General features: G+C 39.6%; 1 protein-coding gene across 1 annotated transcript in view; it reads right to left on the bottom strand.

Annotated features, from left to right (window-relative positions):
* Nucleotides 1-22214, bottom strand: part of foxp1b (forkhead box P1b) — a 151925-nt gene extending 129711 nt beyond the window's left edge. The window contains exons 1-3 of the mRNA XM_085353010.1: nucleotides 22122-22214; nucleotides 18128-18203; nucleotides 4152-4213 (exon numbers count right to left, since the gene is read on the bottom strand). The gene's annotated coding sequence lies outside the window, so the exon portion shown is untranslated. The remainder of the gene's footprint in view (nucleotides 1-4151; nucleotides 4214-18127; nucleotides 18204-22121) is intronic.
* Nucleotides 22215-23912: the final 1698 nt, after the last annotated feature.

Below are 23912 nucleotides of genomic sequence, written 5' to 3'. Positions count from 1 at the left end.
TATTGAAGGTCTTTCTTGATACGATTACAAACCACCAGGCCTGTTACATAATCAAATATTTCTGATCGGGGACACAGCAGGAACAGGAACGCCCGATGAATTAAATGAACGACAGAAACTCACAGGATAGCAGCTCCCCTTACTGTTTATACGGTTGCCCGAAAGGTGGTCCTATTTCAAGAGCGAGAGCATCCAGGGCCGCAATCCTCCAGCACTTCTTGCATTGTTTTATTACACTTGAATGAGCTGAGCTGAAAATGGCATGCAGCTGCTGACTGCAGCGCATCAGTGTTTGGCCTGGGCTTAGCTTTGCCCACCGGGCTAGAAAAAAAATCACTCAGAAACTGATCTGTCAAAATAAGACTATATGCTACAGCCAGGATGCTTTTATCTCTATGAAAATGTAATAAAAATTGTACATTTAGAGGACACCAAACAGAGCATTAGGTATTTTAGAAAACTGCATCAAATTCTTTCAATGATAAAGTCTGCTGGAATTAAGATCAGGACATTTTCTTTAAATCTGAACCCAAGACCTCTACAGAAGCTTTAAAACAGCAGCAGTATTCAGTAAAAGCAGCTGACACTTCAACAGTAATGACAATGTTTGCCCAAAGGATGGAATGGTAGATTGCTTCTGTCCAAAACTATTAAAATAATGATCTAAGTGAAAAAGAATTAACAAATTAGGACTACGTTAATAAATCGGACGCTACGCAGCAGCACATGTTGCAACAGTAAGTCGTCACTGTTTAAAACAGCAATATTTTCCAACCAAATTGGCAGTTGAAGATAGGAGCTTCATGCAAACTCTTTCATGGGAATGTTTTACAAAAGAAAAAAATGCACAAAGCAGGCGGCAGTTATTAAGCCACATATTTACTGCCATCTGCGCGTAGTCTACTATTTTGCATCCGATCAGAAATCAGCTGAATGCGGTTAGGCATGCCACAAATATATTCAGCCTCTCCTTCTCCTCCGAATGTTGTGCATAGCTGTTACACTTGTGCTAAGCTGTGCCATCTTCAGCAGACAGTTATAGGCGCCTTCCTCTTTGCCTGAGGAGAAGGCTCACTGGCCAGACACATTACTTTAAAGGGCAGCATTTCAATGAACACGTCTCAACCTGCCCAGGGGGAGTGTGAGTGTCTGTGCGTTTGGGTGTGTTTATGTTTTATCCTTAGGACCCCCAATTGTTGTTCATTTGCTGTGCAAAGACAAAATAAGCACATAAAGGCCAAAATGTGCTCTTCCCTGGCCTTCACCCACATCACAGCACTTTTCCGCATAAGTGGCTAACCAGAGATAATTATACAATTAAAACAATTTTCCGCATCTATCTGTCAGTCTGATCTAATTCACCATTCGAATGACACTAATGGCGTAAGCCTCTTCTGTCTCCTTCTCCGAGCAAAGCCTTTTTCTCTTTATCGCAAAACACACCAAAGCCATCTGTAACAGAGGAAAACAGGAATGGCTCTCTCTGATGTTTAGCAGGATGTTAGCGAATAAAGTTAAGACCAGCAGCTTTTCAGCACGATCCATACGGCAGCAAGGAAACGGGAAGGTTCATTTGATTGTTGGTGTAAATTAACCCTTGGTTGCAGGAATACAAAGAAACAGAGTGACTCTCATATTTTCTGAGACAACACTCCCTTCAACCAGCGCTGATATTAATAATTCATCATGACAAAATACATTACCAGAGAAAGCTGAACGTGAAAAGAAGAGTCAACTGTGACAGGAAACCAGTCACATTAAAGCTGGGCTCTGACACTCAGCAGCAGAACGTGAAAAAATAAACTGTAATCTTTCATTGTTCGAAGGAACAGGAAGATGAATTCCCATTTCAATAATCACATTATGTAGTTGATCGAGTGGCCGATCTGCAGGGAGGTATAGCCTTAGATTGTGCCTTTAGGACAGACCTACACAGGGTGTGAACAACAAGGGAGGATTTAGCCAAACCTTGACCTGGATATCCTGCATCTCGGTCCACCCTGTGAGGACAAGGAACACAGATATGAACTACTCCTAAACAAGTTCAAGGGAAATGCTCACATGGTGCTGCTCTGTTCTTCTCAGCTAGCTCCACCAATACAATGGCAGCAGCGAGTTTTATGTTTATGAGCAGTCCTGATGGGGATATGCATATCCATTATCCATTAGATATGAGTCTGCCTGTAGTGGGGGTCTGGTATTAACCCACAAGCAAGTGCCCCATCAGCAGAGAGGAAAAAACTGCCTTTTATGGCAACGGATAGCAGACTCAAGCCATTGGCCACAAAGCCCACAAATGAGGCGTTAAGTGTAGTGGCAGGCCAGTAGAGAAAGAGGAGCAGAGAGATATGACCCTTTTCTCATCCATGCATGAATCTGCCCTCTGCCTCTCTTTCTCGCTCTGTGCCAGTCGTCTAAGAAAAGAACACATCCAACCATGCTTAACTACCCAACAACGCTCACGACTAAATAACAACTGTCACCTGCAGCAGTATTCACCACAACGCTGGTAATGTTACCGCCGTGTAACGTAATCTTTCTAATTGAATATTAATTTTTATACAATATTTGGAGAGATTCCTAACTGACATTTTCTGCAATTAATTGCCAGATAGAGGCAGGTCTAGTGCGGCAAAGTTAAAAAATACAACCTGACATGGAGATTGGGAAACAGAGTGCAGCGAAGGGGCCTGCTGGGATGGTTTCATCATCGTGCCTGACCCCCCCTGCTGCTGGGAATGGCAGGAGATGGGGGGAGCAGGAGGAGATAGACTCCTCTTCACAGTCAGAGATTTAATTGCACGCAGATTCCATTACCTCTGCACAAATGTCACATTCTCTTCTGATCAGGGGGCACGGCAGCCACTGGCAGTATGGCTGGCAAGCAGCCAGACTATAGTGCAGAAAGTGTTCAGCCAATCAGGGCTCCCGGGGCAGACAGAGGTGAGAAGAGGGATGGAAAGACTACTTCACACCAAAGATATTAAAAAACAAAGGAGAGTCACAAACAGAAAGCAGCAGATGGTGCAACGTTTAAACGGCGCGTGACGTGCTGCATTAACAGATATTAAACAATTTATTGATTTTAGACTGTTGTTATAATGGGGCACTAAAAACTTCTGGACATAACATTCACGAAAACAAAAAGTATGGATTTTTCTGGAAGAAGAAAAGGCTTTTTTTTTAATATATTAAAGCAGTCATTTGTGTTATTCTTTCAGACTAGCAGAGAAACAGCTAATTTTATTATCTCTAACAAAATGCAAACAATTCCCATTATCAAGTTCTGATGCTCAAGGACGTGTCATGTTTTGTCTGACCAGCAATCCAAAACCCAAAGATACAAAGATTTAAGCTACTTTCACAGAAGACTCTGAAAACCAGCAAATATTTAGGAAGCTGTGAATTTTTATGCTTTTATACTCTTTCTGAATTCATCCAAAAATCAGGTGTCAACTATTATTATTCAGTTAATCACCTCACTGTTTCAAGAAGATAATATAAGGACATTTTAAATGGTTGTAATGGCCAGAACAGCTAGAATTACAACTTCACCCTCAAAATGTTACCCAAATCATGGTTAAACTTTTGTATTATTATCCTTCATACTTGAATCGAACAATATCATATCATTGTTTTAAGAGTTTCCATTTAAAAGGTCTGAATTGGGACCTCCAGGAATAGGGGGTAGTGAAGTACCCCTGATTGACTGTCCTGATTCTCCATCTGGGAAAACAGCCACTTACAAGAGCAGCCTTTTTTAAACTGCTGGCAAAATCTGGACAAGTGGGGCAGCAGTTTAGAAGCCTGGGACCAGTCCTCACAGATGCAGAGCTGAAGTTTATTTATTTAAAATAATTGCAATAATGGTCACTAAAATTAGATATTTTCCCCAAAACAGTAAACTCTCTCCGGGACTATTTGTGTCTCTATTATTCACATCTGTGCTTAGTAGCCAGTGAAGCCTAACAGTGAAACTGCTAAAAAACTGACGATATTCTGTTGGGATGTGTTTCAAACAAATTATGGCTTGAAACACGTAAGCCGAAAAGTCACATCTTACAGTGCTTTGAAGACACTTCACAGACAAACAGCAGGCACATTACTGTATGCAGTAAGAGAAGAGTTATAGTGGGAGGACTGACACATACCCTGATCACTGGTGCAGGGTCGACTGGCACGCCATTCCTCCAATCAGACTTCAGCTTACGGTCTTGAAGGCAGGACCACGGGGGTTTCACACAGAGGACACAAACAGAGAGAGAGAGAGAGAAAAGGAAGGGGAAAGATACAAAGATTACAAACAGGAAGTGAAAGGTGGGGAAAGCCCCTACCCCGGTCCGCGAAGCCCACGCGTACAGAAATGACATAAGGAATGTCAAAAGTAAACGTGATGGTCTTCAGCCACAGGTATTTGTTAAGTTATGACACACTGATTCCTGTTGGCATCTCTTGGCCTATATGCATACCAAGTTATCTTCCTTTCATATCAGAACATGCACATAAGAAACTATGACAGGTACACAATGAAAAATATCAAAAGTGTTTGTATCTGTGGTTTATGTCTCACCCTAAACCAGTAAAGATGTTACAATATTCCCTTTGAGTATTTGCAATATCAACATAACAATACGCTGAATTGATTTTATACAACGTGTACTTTATAATATGTAAATGTAAAAAAGAAAAACAGCAAAGAACATGACCAAATCGCACAACAAAATAAGCAAGGTGACACAAAAGGATAATTAAGGTTGTGTAATAGGCGTTAATCACCGTCGTGATATGACAAGAAAAATGCCACAACTCTGAGTGGTTTGATGAGTGTAAAACAGAAACATGAGTAACATATTTTATATTACTGTATAGTCTTTGACATAAATGTCACAGCACTTGTACATTCCAAAATAGCTTGTAACACGACACGCATGTAGTTTATTTAAAAACCTGTTTAGCTCAAAAGCATTCATCTGTAGCCAGATAAACAAGTGGAAAGAGGCTAATGACTTCCATATACAACTCAGATCATGCAAATGAGGCTGCATAACAGATTACATCTGGTTTTGTCCCTGTCACAGGAGTCACGGCTGCATGTGTGGCTTGTTGGCCCATGATATATGTGTGTACATGTTTGCTGTTTAATGTGGCTGTGTCTCTAGCAACACAGCAAAGCAGTGCAGCTCCCAGTTAATTGGCCTGCTCTATGAGAAAGTGTGTTAAAAACCAAATCTATAACTCTGTGTGTGGAGCGGTGTAGCTTTCCAACCAGACACAACAAACCACAGCCCAAACGTCCCAGCTCCTCATAATTCACCAGTATGGAATTCAACTAACCCCATTAGTGCGACTGCTGTTTCCACAGGCCGTCCACATTCCTGGGCCTACCATTGGCCCAAGATAAGACCCTTCTGATTACTCTGTTGCATGCCTGTCATTACTCACAAAAAAATGTTGATCCCAACAGACAGCCCCCCTCATGGATTGATGGCTCCTCTATTGTGTCCCCATGCCCTTCAATTGAAGCACTTGCTTTCAGACGGTCCCCTAACTTCAAGTTTGACGACAGAGGGCAGTCTGTGACTTCGGCCAAGGATTGCTGCCAAGTTTGCCACATCAAAAGTACAGCACTCAGACTTCATGAGAAGATCCAAATATGATGGGATTTACGCGCTGTATCACAAATAGACTGGGATTTCATGAGCTCTCAAGCGCTCTTATGATTTGATGTTTAAAAAACTATTTGGCCAATAGCTAATAATGATATTTTCCAGTCTTTTTATTTTGTATCTATTTAGTTATCTCTTTGTTCCTGGTAAACAAGGACATCTCCTTTTCGAGAAATAACATACTACTCGACCACAATATCCTAGTAATTTCTGGTTATTTATCTATATGCTAATACTAGTCGGCAGTGCCAAAACTGACCTAAATTCATAATCAGACTATATATCAGTGCATCCATATATCATACAAAAATATCAGAAATAGCTTTCTATGAATGTAACTGAGTAAGCAACTTTATGAGTAAACAACTAAAAGTTATATTTCATCCTCCTCTAGACGTACACTCAAGCTTGCTCTGTCACCCAGGACTATTTAAATCTTCCGACTGGGCAGAGGCCCATGTGTGAACATCACTGCTGCCTTGAATGTGTACTGTGTAAAGTCTGAAATTCAAGGGAAGGGTTCAGTAAGATACATTCAAAGTGAGATGGCTCTCTGGTTTAGTGTAACTTAAAATCAGCTAGAGTCAAGTCACCGACTGGGCCGCAGAGCAGAGACTGGGACACTGGCGGTGAATCGGATCAATGGCCTGACCCATTAAGTCACAGCACTCCCAGCACCTCATTTAATAAGAGGCGATCTTTGGGAACACCCCTAGCTGACCCATGCTACCGGGGACCATTACAAGAGAGTGGTGTTTCAGGACCAACGCCCACTTGACCCGGTAGCGTAAAGACACCGAGGAGATCCACATGATTTAAACTCCTCCCTAAGACGTGCTGACAAGGTTACAGGGTCAACACAGACATTAACAGGTCAGTGTGTGGCCCACTTGGGAACAATTACTCCCAGTCACAGCTAAGTGGACACTTGATTGAACACGACGGAGGCAGGACACACTTCCCACAGATAACAATCCCCAGAGCCATTTAGGATAAAAAGCCCTTGTGATACAGCCTTTATGGACAAAATTCATCTTCCTTTTCCCTTTTAAAAGAATGTGAGAGTGTGATAGAGAGCCATTCTCTGGAAGAGATGAGTCTCTCAAAGCATTACCATTTTCTAGCAATACTAATAGCTGCTTATGACAAAGAAACAATTACAAGGTGACTGGGATTAAAAGCTAAACAATGTTAAGTTTTCATTTTTCTTGCCACACTCAGAATGCCCAAATTTATAAGAGCAGCAAATGAGACCAAAAGTAAAAGGGCTTAAGATGCTGACATAGATTTACTATTTCCTGAAAAATATCTCTAATTAACTATGTGAGTGTGCAGTTTGTTATGATATTCAACCTTTAGCCCACTAAAAGTTTGACTCCTTTCTCACCACAAGTGACTAAAACTTTGCTTCAACTTTAGTTCAAACATCTGGTATGTTACGAGTACACGCACTAGCAAATACACTAATAATGTGCAGCTTTGACATATACTGTAACGGAGAAAAAAACACATATTCTGAGGTATCACTTGCAAATAAAATAGCACACACAGGTTATGTGGATCTCTGGTAAAATGGTCACTCTTGTCCTATAGTCTCTTTGCACACAAATAGGGCTTATCGATTCCCGAACACATTTCCCCGCATTTGCATAAGCTGTGTGTTGTTTGTGGTATTGTTTCTTTTTTTCCACAGGGTTTGTTTATTTATTTCTCTATGTTAGAAAATCGGTTCCACATTGTCCCTCGATCTGCAGCAGCGGCTGGCGCTGCAGCTGTTAGTTGTTAGTGACTGGAGATGACACAGTTCACCACTTCTCCAAAAAGCCAGCGAGCCTGGAGACCCGCACAGCTGCAGAGTGAGAGGAGAGGAGAGGAGAGGAGAGGATCTCTCTCCTACTTCTCTATCCCAGCCTTCACCAGTGCATCTTCAATTCACTTTGGAGCCCAGAGAACGAGCCGTGCTAACCAAAGAATTCGGCCCAATGACACAACATTAACCCATTTGTACACACAAAGTGCAAAAGCAACAGGCTCACCAGCTGACCTAATGGTTGTTGTGGCAGGGCTTTATTCCCTGGGACCGTTTTGTAACCAAGTGGGCACCATGTGAATACCATCTGTGTACCACTTATTTAAAGCTGGCAGAGGTCCCGTGGCAGCCAATCTGGCAATGAGAAAAAGGAAATAAATTGCATCATTTACTTAACATGCATTTACTGTTGTACCTGTTAAAAGCCCATGACTAAATTTTTTTTTTTTTTTCTGGTGCCACCTTTTTCTTTCAGCCAAAACTGTGTTTTATGCGTGACAAACCGAGCAACTGTCAGCGGGCTGATAAAGGAGGTTTTTCAAGATGTTAACCACATGAAATCACATTTGCCACCAAGTATATTAAGAGCCCTAAATCCATTTACACCAAAGAAATCTCCAAGTGCATTATGCACTTCACAGAACCCATAAACAGACAATAAGCATATTGTAATTATAATGCCAACTCTTTAATTACGTGTGTCATTTGGGAATGGTCGAGCTTACTAATTGTCAGAGTGATGTGAAAGGACTGGGGGAGGCTAGAAGGAGATCAAGCCTCAGGCCCCAATGAGAACCATATTCCCCACTCTCCAAGCATGTTAGAAGGCAGAAAATTCAATTGGCATGGTTCCAAAGAAGAACAGTCCAAACAGCCTTAATCAGCAGGGACAAACTCCATGCAAATCATTTACATTAGCACGAGTGGAGAAAGCAGAAAAATATCTGTGGTTTCACTCTCACAACATGAAAGCAAGGAAACTCCTTTGCCTCCTGTAACTTCAGTAACAGGGCTCTTTATATCAGAAACATGCCTTTAGCTGACACCATCTAAAGAAGCAAAAAAACAAACAAAAGGAGGATAAAATACAAGGCGCCTATGTTTACTCCTTATGTGGAGGTGTCCTCAACACAACATCATTAGCATATTAAAACGTTTACCGGTGAAGCAACAACAACAACAACAACTCGGTGGCTGTAAGTGAATTAGCACTGCATATGTTTTCTTATTTCCCAATACTGATAACGAAAATGTTTAGTAAATAATACAACGCCTGTTAATCGTTCTCTCAATAGTAGCACGTAGCCACCATCTGATAAAAATCATCCATCTGTCATCTGATCAAAAACAACTTGCTAACTGCAAAAATGTTCAGGTGGATTCTGGTGGTGCATTCTACATTATTGTTTTGAAAGACTTCTGACATCAATCACAGGGCAAACCGAATGGAAGTGTCATCACAAACCAAAACATCCTGTACTGAATAATTTGAGGTGAATACTCATTTACCCTTGTGGTTTTATTTGTGTGTTTAAAAAAATCAAATAGAAATATATTTATTTCTGGCAGCTCTAAACTAAAGTTTCTCATCATTTGTCAGCTGACACATTCAACGACACATGCTGATATCTATTCAGTATGAATAAACATTTTAGATGATGCTGCAGGAGTGCTTTGAAACTCATTTTACGGGTGTTTTCACTCTTTTTACTGTAGGCTGTCACAGGAAAATAGTGCATCTATTGCAATTAAATGCTCAAATCTGTGCATATCACCAATTAGAGAAGGAAATATCGTATTTAAAAAGCAGTGGAGAACAAATTAAACAACGTTTTATCTGTTATCTTTAGAGATTCAGGGTTTGTTTGGACATGATCAGAGCCACTTCTGATGTTCACTCCATTTCTTCAGGGGTTTTGCTTGTGTTTTAGGGACTGGAAAGTTTACAGTAAAAATGAAAAATAAAAATAAATAGGTCCATTCTGTCAGCAATAATAGTTTGTTTAGACAAGAACTTCTGTTCTGATGTCAGGAATACAGTGGACCAGAGTCCAGACAAGAAGTCAATTGCCGTGAACAGCCTGTGATACTAACATACGCTGCATATGGCAGTGAATGCGGTGAACAGAGATCACGGAGTGAAATATTCATTCTCTAAGTACAGAGCACCCTGAAAACACTTTGTGAGATGACATCTTCAGATGAATCATCAGCCAAGAAAATGTCAGTTAGACTATGAGAAACTGTCTCCACCATTGTTTACATATTGACTGGCATTATGTGGTTGACCCTGATGAGAACAACTCACAGTCTCCAATGGCATGATCTCACTTGGTGGAAAAAAAGCTGTCACTATGATGGTCACTGGTAGGAGGGTGTGGCGTTGCAATCAATGAAGGTGGAGGGATTTGAAGGCAAAAACAAAACAAATCTATTATTGCTTCTAGAGCATGAAATCATGCATTAGCTAATCCTGTACTGAAACAGTCAATCCTGCATCAGTGATTCTAAAATTTATTGCTCAAATTGTTCTCACCTCTGCTTTTTCCATTGCTCTGTCTATGTGAGGTTGAACTAAACACTTCACTGTGCCCTGGAAGGTCTTTTAAACAGGATCACTATTGATAAAAGAGATCAGAGTGACTGAGTGAAAGAGAAAGCGTAGATGTAGGATTCAGAATTTTCATCTACTATCCATCTCATATTCTAATGCAGCCATTATGCTCTAAAAAGAGACTGCTCATCTATTCATTTTATAGGGCATTTGCAAAAAAGATGACACTGCAAGAGGGTTTGTCAGAGTGATTAAAATTCTTTGAATTAGCCCTTCAATCTCGGCATACAATTGCATATAAAGTACACAGAAATGCACTCAAAAGCCTGGCCCGGCTCCTCTCTGTAGCAGGATATGAAAAGATTGATTTACTCATTTCTCACTATGAGTTGTTTTCAGTGTGAGAAATTGATCGGTCAACACATTAAAACCTTGTACATCATGCACCCCTTATGCACAACATGAAAAGGCTTTCAGAAAAATATCCAATAACTCAAAACAGCTAATTGCTTAAGTTACATTTATAGCATTTACAACAGGTGCAGAAATTTTTAGACAAAAGGCTGTAAACTATAAAATGTAAATTGTACCAGCCGTGAGCTAGAGGGAAAGCAACCATGGAGCATGACACTGAATGTACTTTGATGTCTTTTGCCAGTATCGCTCTTATTAGTCTTACATTTCACAATGTCTGGACTTTTAGTCAGTTTTCACACACTGTAGAAAAGCACGACTTGTGTGAGACCCTGGACCCAAAAGAATATCTAGAATTCCTTTATAATATTTTCTAGAGTACATGTAGATGATTTTCACCTACTTTTCTAATTTCGATTTGACGAGTGTTTCAAAAAGTATGAAATGAAATGATCAAGAGTACAGATACGGATGCAAAACAGAATCACTGCTACAGTCAGGTTAAGCTCACATCCATCCATAGTAGAGCTGGGCGATATGAGATTTTTTCATATCACGATATGTTTTTTTCATTTCAGGCGATAACGATATCTATCACGATATAAGCCAAATAACTATATTTGTAAGATTTAAATGTGCCGTTGCTCACAAGTAAAATGTGAAATAATCAGCAGCTTGTTTTTATTTAAATATTTATTTCCCATAATAAGTTCAACAGGGTAGATGTACTTAAGGAACATGAGACTTTTTCAGATAAATAAAGGCAAATATTGCAAACTACACAAAAGGCAGCCGCTAAAGCGTTTAAGTTTCAAAATAGAACAAACGAAACAGACTAAATTGTCAATTCCACTTAAAAACAAAATATTAATTCTAAAAATAAATCTTAGTTTGTGTTACAGAAGAACAGACAAAACTGACTAACTTTTGTCAATATCAAATAAACTGAGAACTAAAAGGAAATTCTCAATCTCTCCTTGTTGTATAGCTTAGCTTTTCAAACAGTTTTAACAGTTACTTTAGTCTGACAAAAGCCGAATGACGAATTAGCGCTTCCAGTCAGAGACTGAGGCTACGTCCACACGTACACGGGTATTTTTGAAAACGGAGATTTTCCGTTTTCGTTTTAAAAAATAATCCCGTCCGCACATAAAGAGAGAAATCAAGGAAAACGCTGCTATGAACATGCCAAAGCAGCAGGTGGCGCTAGATTCCTAACCGTGCAGAAATATTGGCCAATCAGAAGTCTAGAAGCCTCGGTGGGAAAAAGTAAACAAAGCTGGGGCATAGAAGCAGAACCGAGTCGTATGTGTGGACGGACAGTAACTGTGTGTATATGTAAGCATTTAAACACTGCAGAGAGTAGAATTAACAGTATTGTAGAAATTCATTTCACCGAAACAATAACGTGGCGCACAGTGTGACGCATGCACCAGTTCATTGTATTTCCAGACTTGCTTTCGGCACAATTTACAGTGCACGCTACTCTGTTTTTTGTCAGACTTGAAATAGCCGAAATACCTTCACACTACGGAACTTCTATGGCTCTTCCGTTCGACAATCTCTCCGGTGTTGGAACCATCATCTGTTTTCTCTTCGGTCACGCTCGGTTGATTTTTCTAGTCGGCACACTCATTTCCTCCATTACCCGCTGGCTGCTTCCCAAACAAACACACGTGCGGCTTGGCACTTGTGCTGTACGTTACAAGTCACGCGACGTGACGCTGCGGCTGTGATTGGTTCGGCTCTGCGCTACTTAATTTGGATTGGCTGACCTTTTTTTTTTTTTTTTTTTTTGAGGACAAGAGCGGCGAGGTCTATCGCGATAGCTTAATTTCTCTATCGAGTAAAAGTTATATCGCGATACATATCGTTATCGTTCTATCGCCCAGCTCTAATCCATAGCCTTTTGAGTAATCACGCTAAAAATAGAAAAACAAATAAATAGAGAAACAAAACCAATCACAAGCCCACCTTGTGTAGGTGGTTTTAGTAGCACAACAGATGTGAATTATGGTTACAATTCCCCCTTCTATTCCTGTTGAAAAAAAAGTTGCCAGAAAGTGTTTTTGCAGAACGGGAAGTTGAAAGGACATCAATTCAAGTTAAAAACTCTGTGTGAAATTCTCAGCATATGACTTCTTGAGTTATGACGAGGCATTAGTTTCGAGAGGCCTCGACTTTTGATTTCTGAATTCCAAAATTCAGTCATTTACAGCCTCGAGTCCAAAGTTAAGGAAATTATCCAAATACGTTCAGTGATTCTATCAAAAGTATTAAAGGTATATACAGTGAAATGAATAATACATACGTGTGTGTGTGTTTTGTTTTTGTTTGTTTGTCTGGTAGGAAACCTGGCATGGGAAAAGAATTTGGTTGCTTTTTTTATGCACACTGTTTCAATGTGTTGTAAGCTTGACCGGTACATAAGTCACTATAAACACAAAGTCAGCCTTTGGCGTTCCCAGCGTCACTTTTTGCAGAGACTGCGACCTGAAAGTGACGTGCTGTTCACATCACTCCTTAAGTACACAATTAGACTTTTTCTCATGCTTTTAACTCTACTACCTGGAACAAAATAAGCAACAAATAGGTTTCAGTTCTAGTTTAGTTTCTCTCTGTGACTCACCCACTCATTCTCTTGTTCTGTCTCCATCTTTTTTTAGACCAGCTGCATTACCCAAGTCCCCATTCACATCAACTGCAATTGCACATTTATGAGAGATATTTAAGAGCTTATGTAAATCTTGTACAGAAGCTGATCGCTAAGGTCTGCCTTTTTTTTACAACTACTTTTTGCTGCTGTCTTTTTCTTGCCACCGTAAACACTCATTTTGTTCACAGGTCACGTTTTACAAATAAGCTATGTGCCTGTTGTTCTAGCGTGCTGTTATGTCACCTGAGCACAATGTGCACGTGCACGCTTACTGTCAAGAGAGAAAGCCGACTGGTCTTAGGAAACAGAGAAATACTGCCGTTGAAATGCTGCTACAGCACCTTCTACACGATTCAGACAGCACTGAAGATACAATAAAAGTACATTATTTAAACTACAATACTATATTTTGTTTAATTTTATTAAGAGAGCTCTGTTCCATAAATTATATACCTGAACAAACTGGAAATAAAACAAGCATATGAATAGATCAACAGCTAATTTCATGACACCAATTTCATGAAACGCTATTAGTGTCACCCCCACATACTAAACAAATCAACGAAATGTTTAGACTTACATGATGATATAACAGTACTGTAGCATTCGTCTCAGGATTAACAACTCTGATAGTAACTGTGCAGTATTGACACTGCAGGGTGACAAAGCACTGCATTCAGATTTCAGGGTACAGATTTGACCAAGTTCACCTCCGTTCCATTTTACTGTGCCACTTGCCGTGTGTAACGCTATTACAGGTTGTTAGTGCACTGCTTTGTTTGCTGCCATTTGATTACTTTTTGCAGGATAACCGACAGCCACTGCGGTTGCCGCCTCCCATCGAAAAGGGACTTTACACACGTTTGCAACCTCTGATGCTGAGCCGCTCTGTGAAAGCCACAAATGTATCATACCTGACAAGGATCTCTGTGGATCTCAACTTTACACCTGATAAACACAAACCCGGAAATATTATACAGACTGGGAGTCTAGAACAAGTCAAATATGAGACTAAAATTATTTCAAAACAACTGTGGCTGTAGGAGTGTCAACGTCTGGTTTTTTGTTTCCCGCCGCAATTCAGCAACTTTGTGTAAATTGCAAACTTGCATTTTGAAGAAACGCCAAACTCAGACATGTTTCGCCAATTGGTTACAATGAAATTAATAATAATTGCTTTGTGGACGTGGCTGGGACTTGAGTTCATTGTGGCTTTTTGGTATTTAAAATATTATTGAAAAAACCCTCAATGAAACAACAGCTGAAAATAACGTAAATCTTTTTTCTGGTTTAAAAAAAACATTAAAAAAAACGAGTAACTACTTGAAACTGGCAAATACTGTCGCACACAATGGAAATATTAAATAGGAAATTATACACTGTTTTCCCACAATCTCCTTTTAAATTTTTCATTATTATCTTGCTATTCATATGTTAGTCATTTAAATGTAAATTATTTTATTACAATTAACGTTATTTTAAAAAACTGGGTGTAGACTTCATTCAATTTGTCTAAATTCATTTGTGACAGTATCATCTGAAGACACTATACTGTGGTAAAATGTAACTTTGTGTAACTTTGCTTTGTTTACAAAAAAAAAAAAGGAATGATGCATAAAAAAATATCATCCAGTACTACCAAAGTTAGCGATATCAACAAAACTACTTTAATCACAAAAACAACAGTGTTTATCTAGTCAGCACATGCAGCAAATGGCTATCCACATTATCTGCTTCAACACATAATTCCAGCCCTGGCTAATCTATTGACCAAAATGATTAAAGAAATAACTCCTGTGAAAATAACCATCTCCAACTGAGTGGTTTGGGAATGGAGCCCCACCCTGTTTACAACACTGAGAACAAAAACAAACTCCCTCCAAGGAGGCCAGGCAAATGCAAGTCACACACTCCAACCAATACAGGCAAACAACAACAACATCTGAGGATCTACTGGGAGAGCGGGCTACCAAACAACAGCAGCCTGCACACAAACAAGGTGAGAGTTTCGAACTGTCAGAGGGAGTGAACTGGAGACTGAAAGAAAGTCTGTGTGTTTGACAGAGAGAGAAAGCGAGACTCGGTGTGAAAGTGGAATTGAGTAGCAAAAGAAAAGTCAAATACCACCCGCGCCGCCCCAGTCTCAGGTCAACTGAATCATCAGGAGTCAGGGAAGATACCGTCACCGCTTTCCATGAATAGCTCACAAAACCACATCAGAATGACTTCACCGAAGCAAAAACAATAGTTTGAGAACACTCTTCCTCAATATCCAGGGGACTCTGAATGAAGAAGTAATGAATCTCAGTTAACAAGGCCATTATCAGTGAGAGAGCTACATCATCCCGATGGACTACGGATCCATAAGGCCCTTACGTCCACTGGCCTTTTATTGTCGCTATTATCTCCTAAGGTATGCCATTAACAATTGTACAAAAAAAGATGAAAGTATCGTGTGTTTGATCTCACACTGTACATCATCATAGTAAACAATGAGGCTGTATAAGGGACACAGGCCCAATTAGCCATCTCTGCTCTCAGCTGTCAAGTGTTTAAACAGCTTGCTAGGATGATAATAGTAACCTGCATACTTTCATCTGTGCTCCAGACTCATCAGCATGGTAGCACCTTTGCTTAAGCGCTGCACTGCATCTTGGGTAATTACTGCTTCCCAATTACCTCCCAGCTGGTAAATATATATCAAATAAACAAGCAACAACCCGTCAATTAGGAGCGCCGTTTCATAATGGGGGTACAAAATGATGTTTTATGCAGAAACAGAGGAAAGCAGAGAGAAAGGGGTAGCATTCAACATCAAAGTGAACTTGTATCTGTTAACTGCACTTACAGTACATCTGAGCATAGCAGTTTGTGAAATAATTAAATCACACGTGTTTACAACTAGTATGAGACTCTAATTAAAGGTATTTTTAATTACAAACAGGGTGAAAAAATACAGCTTGTGATGGTGCTGTTGACTGAGAATGGACTTAAAAATGAAATGTGGCCTTTTCTTCACAGATGAGTGAAGTGGGACAGTAACATTGTCGAATTCAAAGGCAAGGAGAACAGCTGCAGCAACAGTCTGTCAACAAAATTTGCATTGCTGCTCTTTCCTCATCTCCATTACTCTCTCCTGTCTCTCCTCAAGCCCACGGAGCTGCCGGCTCAGATCTGAGTACTCTGATGGCTTATCACATAGCGAGCAGCAGGCTAAGCCGGAGTGATGCGCCCAAAAGACATGATCAAAGCACACCAACTTTCCACCCAGCAATGATGATGGAAGAGCAGGCTCTGCCATGTTATGTTTCTTATTATGCTTGGACTGGCAAGTGAAAACACAGCAAAGAAGTCAAAGATGAGGCCCTAAAAAAATTTCTCCTGCAACCTCATTTTATATTTTTATTATTTTATTTTTTCATATCCCTACTATACTTACAGAGGCTTAAATAGTAGTCTGTGACATTTTCCTATCAATAAATGTCAGTTTTGCTACTCTTATTCCCACATACCATAGTATTGATCTAATCTACAAGCAAGCCCTGAAAGCTTTTATTTTGAAGTGCTAGAGATCCAGCTTTGGATAGGTTTTAAGATTTACACAGTGCGATTCAAGTAAAGTCTCCTTTTCTTCTGCATGAACAGAGAAATCTGTGCCATAGCATGAAAAGCCACCAAAGATAAAAAGTGAAAATTACAGCGTGGCAACACAAGAATCAAACTCTTCACGAACAGACAAACTACATCGCAGATCTAACCACATGGCTAAACTAGAAAACGGATTCTAGTGAAGTCAGCTTAAAGATACTAAACCACACAAGTTGCCACTGACATATTGAAAACATTTTTTTTTGCCTTTTTTTATTACAATTTTTGGATTATGATTTTTCACATTGTATTGAGTCACGTCTACGTTAGATAAATATCACAATTCCTACACCAGTGAAACAGGCTGACTTTTTAACACCCTGCATCATATGAGCTCTGGAATTACAACACAGCTGACCCTTTTATCTCAACAGTAACCATTAGGGATGCACCCAATCACCTTTTTTTCCATTATACCATGTCCTAATTTAACACCGTTGGTGGTTAGGTGTAAATAAGATGCATTCCTCACTGTGAGAAACAGAGTGGGACTGTATAAGACAACATTGGTCTTGACTCAGACACTGCTTTCCAAACCTGGTAAAATAAAAAGTAACAAATAAATACATCAATTTTACCGACTTTAAAGAGAAAAAAACAAATACAAAGTTTAGAAATCGTATTCATCTTAATCATCGAATTCATTTGCACTAGTTTAATCTCACTTCAGTGTAGGCAGCTGTTATTTACGGTCATGTATAGTAGTGTAGTTTCACCTTTCCTCCACTCAGTCTGAGTGCACTTTATTTTACTGTTCCTCACACACACACACACACGTTTACATGGAGTGGAGAGAGGATACGAATGAAGTGAAAAATATTAAAAGAGCTGGCAACAACACTTAATGTTACCACAAGTGCAGTAAACACAAAACATAAAAACACTGAGAGAGACCAAGAGAAAGAAAGCATCACTGCAGTTTTTCAGTTGACCACAGTTTGCAGGTTATCTTCAAATTTTGGCAAACATAGCCATGAAATCTATTGACATAACTAGCGTGAAAACCCCCCAAACTGCTGAGATTTTCCTGTTAGCTTCTTCGATGCTACTTTAGCTCTCTGCTTGCACCTGATTCACTGCTGCTGATATATGGCATAGTAACTTAGATCATATTGCTGTCATTGATGGTTGAGTCAGGTTTTGACGTCAGGATTTTCCTGATATTCTATCCAAACATTAAATTAGTTCATCTGTGATTACGGTTTTATCTTTTTTTCTGCAGTGACAAGCAAAGCAACAAACGTTGGTGTCTACATCACTTCACACTGTAAGGAAAAAATACTTATCTGCGAGACAAATCACACACAGAGAGAGGCTTCAAACATAAGTCAGTGTCTACATAAACTATGGAAGTTTTAACAGAGTTGAGAACCACTTACAGTTCTGATGTCACAAACTGTCACAAGTGGCTTTAGATTATTCTCAGAGCTGGCTTCACTTCCTGTCCATGTTGTCCTGGAATGACAAACAGAACAGCACGTTATTATCTAGGGGGTCAGTAAACAACCTATATACACTCAAAACACACACATATGTGGTACATCTTTAGGTAGTGTATAAAACAAATACGCTATTATGTTGTTATTACACTGGCAAATATTAATAATAAACATATTTCTATCATAATGTTACACTGATGTTCAGGTCACAGCTTCTGAGTAATGTGTGAGTGAATCTGTGAGCAAAACAAACCGGGATGTTGCAGAAATACAGTTCATTGACACAAAAAAAAGCCTGATTAAATTCAGCCGAAAATGTGAGTTAATCTGTGTGAATGATTATCAATACATTTTGGAGAAAAATCCCTAAAAAATGATATTATCAGCCCAACCGTGCAACATCATAAACACACACACAGACTGGACAGCTGATAGAAACAGGTGCTGAGGTTCAGCCTGGCAGCTGAGCACAGCTTGCAGCATATGCCTGAGCCCCTCATGTCTGGACCAAAATGTTTGTAGCTTACCTGCATCCTTCCCCAAACCTTCTGTGGTGTTGTATTACAGAGGAAATTCTGATTTTTAAGCTACTGCATTGTAGCTCGAGAGAAAAACATGGACTCGTAGGAATAAGAGCACAATTATCATATTAAACTGTTTGGATATTCGTATAAGTCTACCAGCAACAATTCATAACACTGTCTATTCACTTATTTATAACTAGCTAAATTTGGAATATTTTGATTATTTACTAAAAATATATAGATGTGGATGGGTTCCGCTGCACTCCTAAAAACACCAGTGTCCCTTCTCTTAAATTGTTTGTTCCTGTTTGCTTTCTCTTATGTGATTAAAATAAATACATTTTATTTTGAAATCCAATGTAAAAACACCATAGAGGATAAAGTAAATATTCTTATATATTTAAACAGCTCAAGCATAATTTATTTCCCAGCAATAAACAGGCTGTGCTCCAATGTTGCACTGTATTCCTAAAACACAACACCAGTAGTAAATTCATTTTGTAACTCAAGTTAATTGATTGTAATTGCATGCTCTCTCTCCTCCCATGCAGGCGGATGACATTTTTTTGTCAGCATCCCTGCCTTTATTAAGGACAGATGACAGTAGAAGACAGTAATTAATGGCTGCCCAAGTTAATAGCCATCCTGAGCGTTTTGGCAGTCTCCATAGAGACCGAGGAGCTGCGCAGAGCTCACCTGAAGCTGTCCACTCTCTGACCAATCGCCTTTGCTGTCACAGAGAACAGTCTGCCAGGGGCCGCGCCACAGGGGCCGGGACACACTAACCTTTACCCTGGAAATATTGTTCTGCTTTCCTTTGTTATCCATTCATGTAACACGGCATTAATGAGCATGCTACACTCATATTCATATTGCCGGTACTCTTCTCCCCCTTTTGTGTCGTGTGAATCAAACATGCAAAAATCACACGACAAATTCATTTACCAGAAAATTCCCTTTTATTCATCTGTCACTTGTCTTGGTTTGTGGAAGAAAAAAAAAGGTTTCGAGCAACTGGTTTTGAGGGCGTCTTGTAATCTGCAATCAAATGAGGGGTGAAGCAGGCAAATAAATCTGAAGGAAACAATATAGTGAAAGCAGAACCTTATTCCCACACTGGACCCGAAAATAACTCTCCTTATCATTCACCTGCGAGCTCGGGTGCACAGTCAGTTTACAGCCCCTCTGTACCCAGCACAGGGTATTTCAATGTGTGTTCACAAATACTGAGCCGTCAGATGAAAGAGAGGGCCGCTCCACTCAGGGATGGGAGTCCTCGCACTGAATGCATGAGTGACTGATTACTTTCTTACCAGTTGAACCTCGGCTCTCTACAAAGAAGAGCCTTACCCAAGCCTGAAGAGGCCAAACTAGTAACAAGGGCTTTCTAAATTATACAAAATCACAGATTGGTGTGTTAAGCATCTTGCGTCATTACAATGCATACAGCTGCTCTTCCTCAAATTTCAAGCTATTTTTTTAAAATCCCCCTCGCCAACTCAATTTATTCAGTTTCAGTACGGAGCAGGAAAGTACAGTCTTTCTCATTTGTAGACGGAGGCGTGGGGGACACACTTAGGTCGTTCCCATCAGAAACAGCAGAAGGTTGAACGTCTGTATGTAATAGCCGTGTCAAACAGCAGGCCCTGGAAAAGTTGCAAAGAAAGTTCATCCTGAGTTTTTCCTTTTTTCTTCTTTTTTTTGGGAAACCTGGGTCAGCATTTGCGAAGGTCCATTTCTGCATAAGTGAGCACACAAACCCCAGTGCCTGTTCAAATAGTCTGCAGCTCTCTCTCAGGCAGCTCATGACAACAGCCCAGCAGCAGCACTGTTTGATCTCCAATGTTTTCCTTAATCTGGGTTGTCAAGGTTCGCTTGTTGGAGGCTGTTTACTTTACTTCTCCTACAAAAAAGTGTTTTTTTCCCCTCAGACAATGACTAATCCAAAGACCAAGAAGGAGGGAGCACTGCCAGCAATAGTTGTTAAAGCTGCAGTTTCCCTTTTGTAAAATTTCAGATTTTAGTTGTCAGCTGCAATCTTACTGTATGAAACATTAGGGCAAGACTTTATTTATTTATATTTATTTACTTTAGTTATTAAAAAAAACTATAATAATTTTTGGCACTATTTTAATTCTGCCTAATATTAAAAATTAATACAGTCTGAGTGTATCAGATAATTTGTTTATTAGTTATCCACTGTATTTGTAAATAGTGCTTATTTGCCTGTAAGACCCCTTTTAAAAATACACTTTAAAATAATTTTAAGAAAATGTTTTAACGTGTTTGCAATAGGTGAGCTTAAATGCTACTGTGCTGTACAACATTCCTTTGCACAAATAATAATGTTACTGTCTATTAGTTTAAAAAAAAGTTTAACTACACTATTGCAACAACTTGATCTGCAAATATTAAATTAACAAACAAAACAATCTCCATTTTCCGTACAGTGATCGCAGCTCCAGCCAATTTACATTTATGAAAATGTTCAACTGTAACCCACAGCACATCTTATTCAACACAACCATTGTCTCACATCCTGTGCAAACCACTATAAAAGTTGAAATATATAACGTTTAACACTTTCAAAGCGCTATTTTACGTTACCACAGCCATAATTAGGAATTAACTCCGTAATTCCTTTGTGTTAATGAAACGTTACGAAATGAATATCCGCTTTTACTTGTGTTGGGTACACAGCCTTACCGCTGAGCAGGGAAGCCACACCGAAAGAACACGCTTGAATAACGCAACTGATGGACAGCTAAATAAAAGTAATGATAACTTTCAAAGTTGAGGGCTTGCTACACTTCTGACTTCCTCCGGTCTTTCTGAGTTTGGAGCACAGCTAACACGTGGGGGAAAAGCTCCATCCCTGGTTTCACTCCAAAGAAATCACGGCACTCAAAACTTCCCCTTCACCGTGTAAAGTTTAACAAAAAAAACAACTTTTACAGCGCATCCTTAATATGTAGCGTAGTAATTACGGTCTGTTAGCGGCCATTGCTAAGCAGCACGTTATAAACATGTAGCATTCATTTTGAAAATACTTTTTGGACGAGAGGTGCATTTCCCCCCGGGGTCTCACGAGTAGCCTCAACTAAGTTAGAAACCCAACTTTTCCCAAAAAAGAAAAAGAACAAAAAAGCAGAGGGTAAATATAGAGTCGTAAAGATATTCTTGTAAAAGCCGCTCGGTACAGCTGCATTAAAACGGCGCTACCTATCGCCCTACGTTATAATAATACAGGTGTATATTTATTTCGCTATTTGTAACAATTCGGCAAACAGCAAGACAAAACCGAGACAAACTCGGTGCGAGTATCCGAGTGCAGCTGCAGCAGCCGCAGCAGGTATCTAGACACGAAACAGCAAAGCTAACGTTAACATTAGAATAGTAGTGAAACTTACCAGAACGGAAAAAAACGCTTTACAGCAGCTAACAGGGCGCACGCGGAGGGTACCGATTCGCTAGTATGAGATAACGAAGCCGTGCACGCGAGCTTGTGTACCGAGAATGCGTGCAACAACAAATCACACAGTAAACAGTGAATATTACTCCGCCCGGGAGGTGGAGGGGGGGAACTAACTAAGTAACTTAAAAGATAATCTTACCGAGGGCGTCGAAATAAAGCGAAATGTGGAGTTTCACACTCGCTGCCTGCCAGTCTTTCTCGCAGGAAAAGGCACGAGCTCCTTGCTTAATGTTCTTATTAGATTTTAACACGCTGTGAAAAGAAGGAGGAAAAAAAAGGAAGAATCGCTGATTTGGATGTTGTTGTTTTGATCTTCCAAATCCGTGACGTCATATCCACCTGAGGTAAACAACGTTCATTGCATTGCAGATCCTAACATCATAGTCACAAGTACATTTCAGTAGCACTTAGTAGCACTTAGTAGGTCCTTTCTATGGGGAAATGTAATGATATGCATTAGTTTTAGCTGAAAATGTGACAGGAGAGAGGGGGCTGTCAGAAAAGCTAAAATCTCTAAGCTCACTAATTATAACTGAGGCTGAATGAACTTCTATTATTTCAGAAAAACTCTCCTGTCTTTTTTTAAAATTATTATTTTACTATTATTTTTTCTGATCTATGGTTCATCATAACTCTTCCAAAGCCTCACTTAATAAAAAAGAGATAAATGCTTTGACATACTCATCATACATGTTTTAATCTCCAGCTTTGAGGAATTTTAAGCATTGATGGTGGTGGTGGGCAGTACAGACAGTATAGATAATCAAAGTCCAGGTTCTTTTCAGTATGGGCTGCATATCATTTTCTAACATGTAAGCCAGCTCCTCTGGATGTTTTAAAGGGAATGTCAGCACACCTACATTTCAGCAAAGTTGTTTCACTGTTTGGAGTAACTGTTCTGGTTTAAAAGTTTTGCTCACTCTTACACAAAAGCAATTATACAAATGCAACCACAACTCAAATGCCCTGGAGAAGAGACTGGGAAGGTTTAAGTGTCCAGTTAACGCTGGACACTTAACGCTGAGGGCAGCATTAATGTGCCCTCAGAAAATACTCTGAATTTCTTTGATTCATTCCTCTTTTTTGGCCTTGATCAATATTGGAGAAGCACAGCTCACTTCACTGTAAAGGACATTGCATTTATCATGGCTGCATCAGAGCTGAGCGCTGCTGATGGACCTCTGATGAGAGACTGTTTCTTAGTAGAGAGCGCCACCCTCTGGTAGCACACTGTCATGAGACGAATTACTCTAATATTTCCACTGAACAAACACTCGCATTTTGAGGTTATTGATATTTGACTTCATATAATCAATCCCCCTAACAAAACATGCACAATTTCATATCCACAAGCTTCTCTGATATTCATAATCCATTAATATATGCTTTTTTGTTTTGTTATTTAAGTCTTGGCATAAACTTTGTAAGTTTGAAGCATCCCATTGCACTGGTATTTAAAATAATATAGCATTTAAACCTTTAATATACCATTACTAATGATGATAAAGATTTTTATATATGTTTTTTGCCTGGTAAGTTTTCCTGCGATTCACCAACTGGAGTCTGGTGTCTGTCACTGAGCGTAATACATATACTGCTCACTGTGTCATGATCCTAATAATATTTCTGTGTTGCCTGCAGGAGGCTGCTGTCTACAGTTCTGCACCTAAATGTCAGATTTCTTATTTCTTATGTTACTGAGAGACTGTCAGGCGATCTTCTGCCC

Source organism: Diplotaxodon limnothrissa, linkage group LG5 (genome assembly GCF_057381915.1).
Source record: "Diplotaxodon limnothrissa isolate DT_005_m linkage group LG5, D_limnothrissa_male_GT1.1, whole genome shotgun sequence".
In the NCBI taxonomy this organism is placed as follows: domain Eukaryota; kingdom Metazoa; phylum Chordata; class Actinopteri; order Cichliformes; family Cichlidae; genus Diplotaxodon; species Diplotaxodon limnothrissa.
Note: the sequence above shows the minus strand (reverse complement) of the source record. Positions and strands in the feature narration are given on the sequence as shown.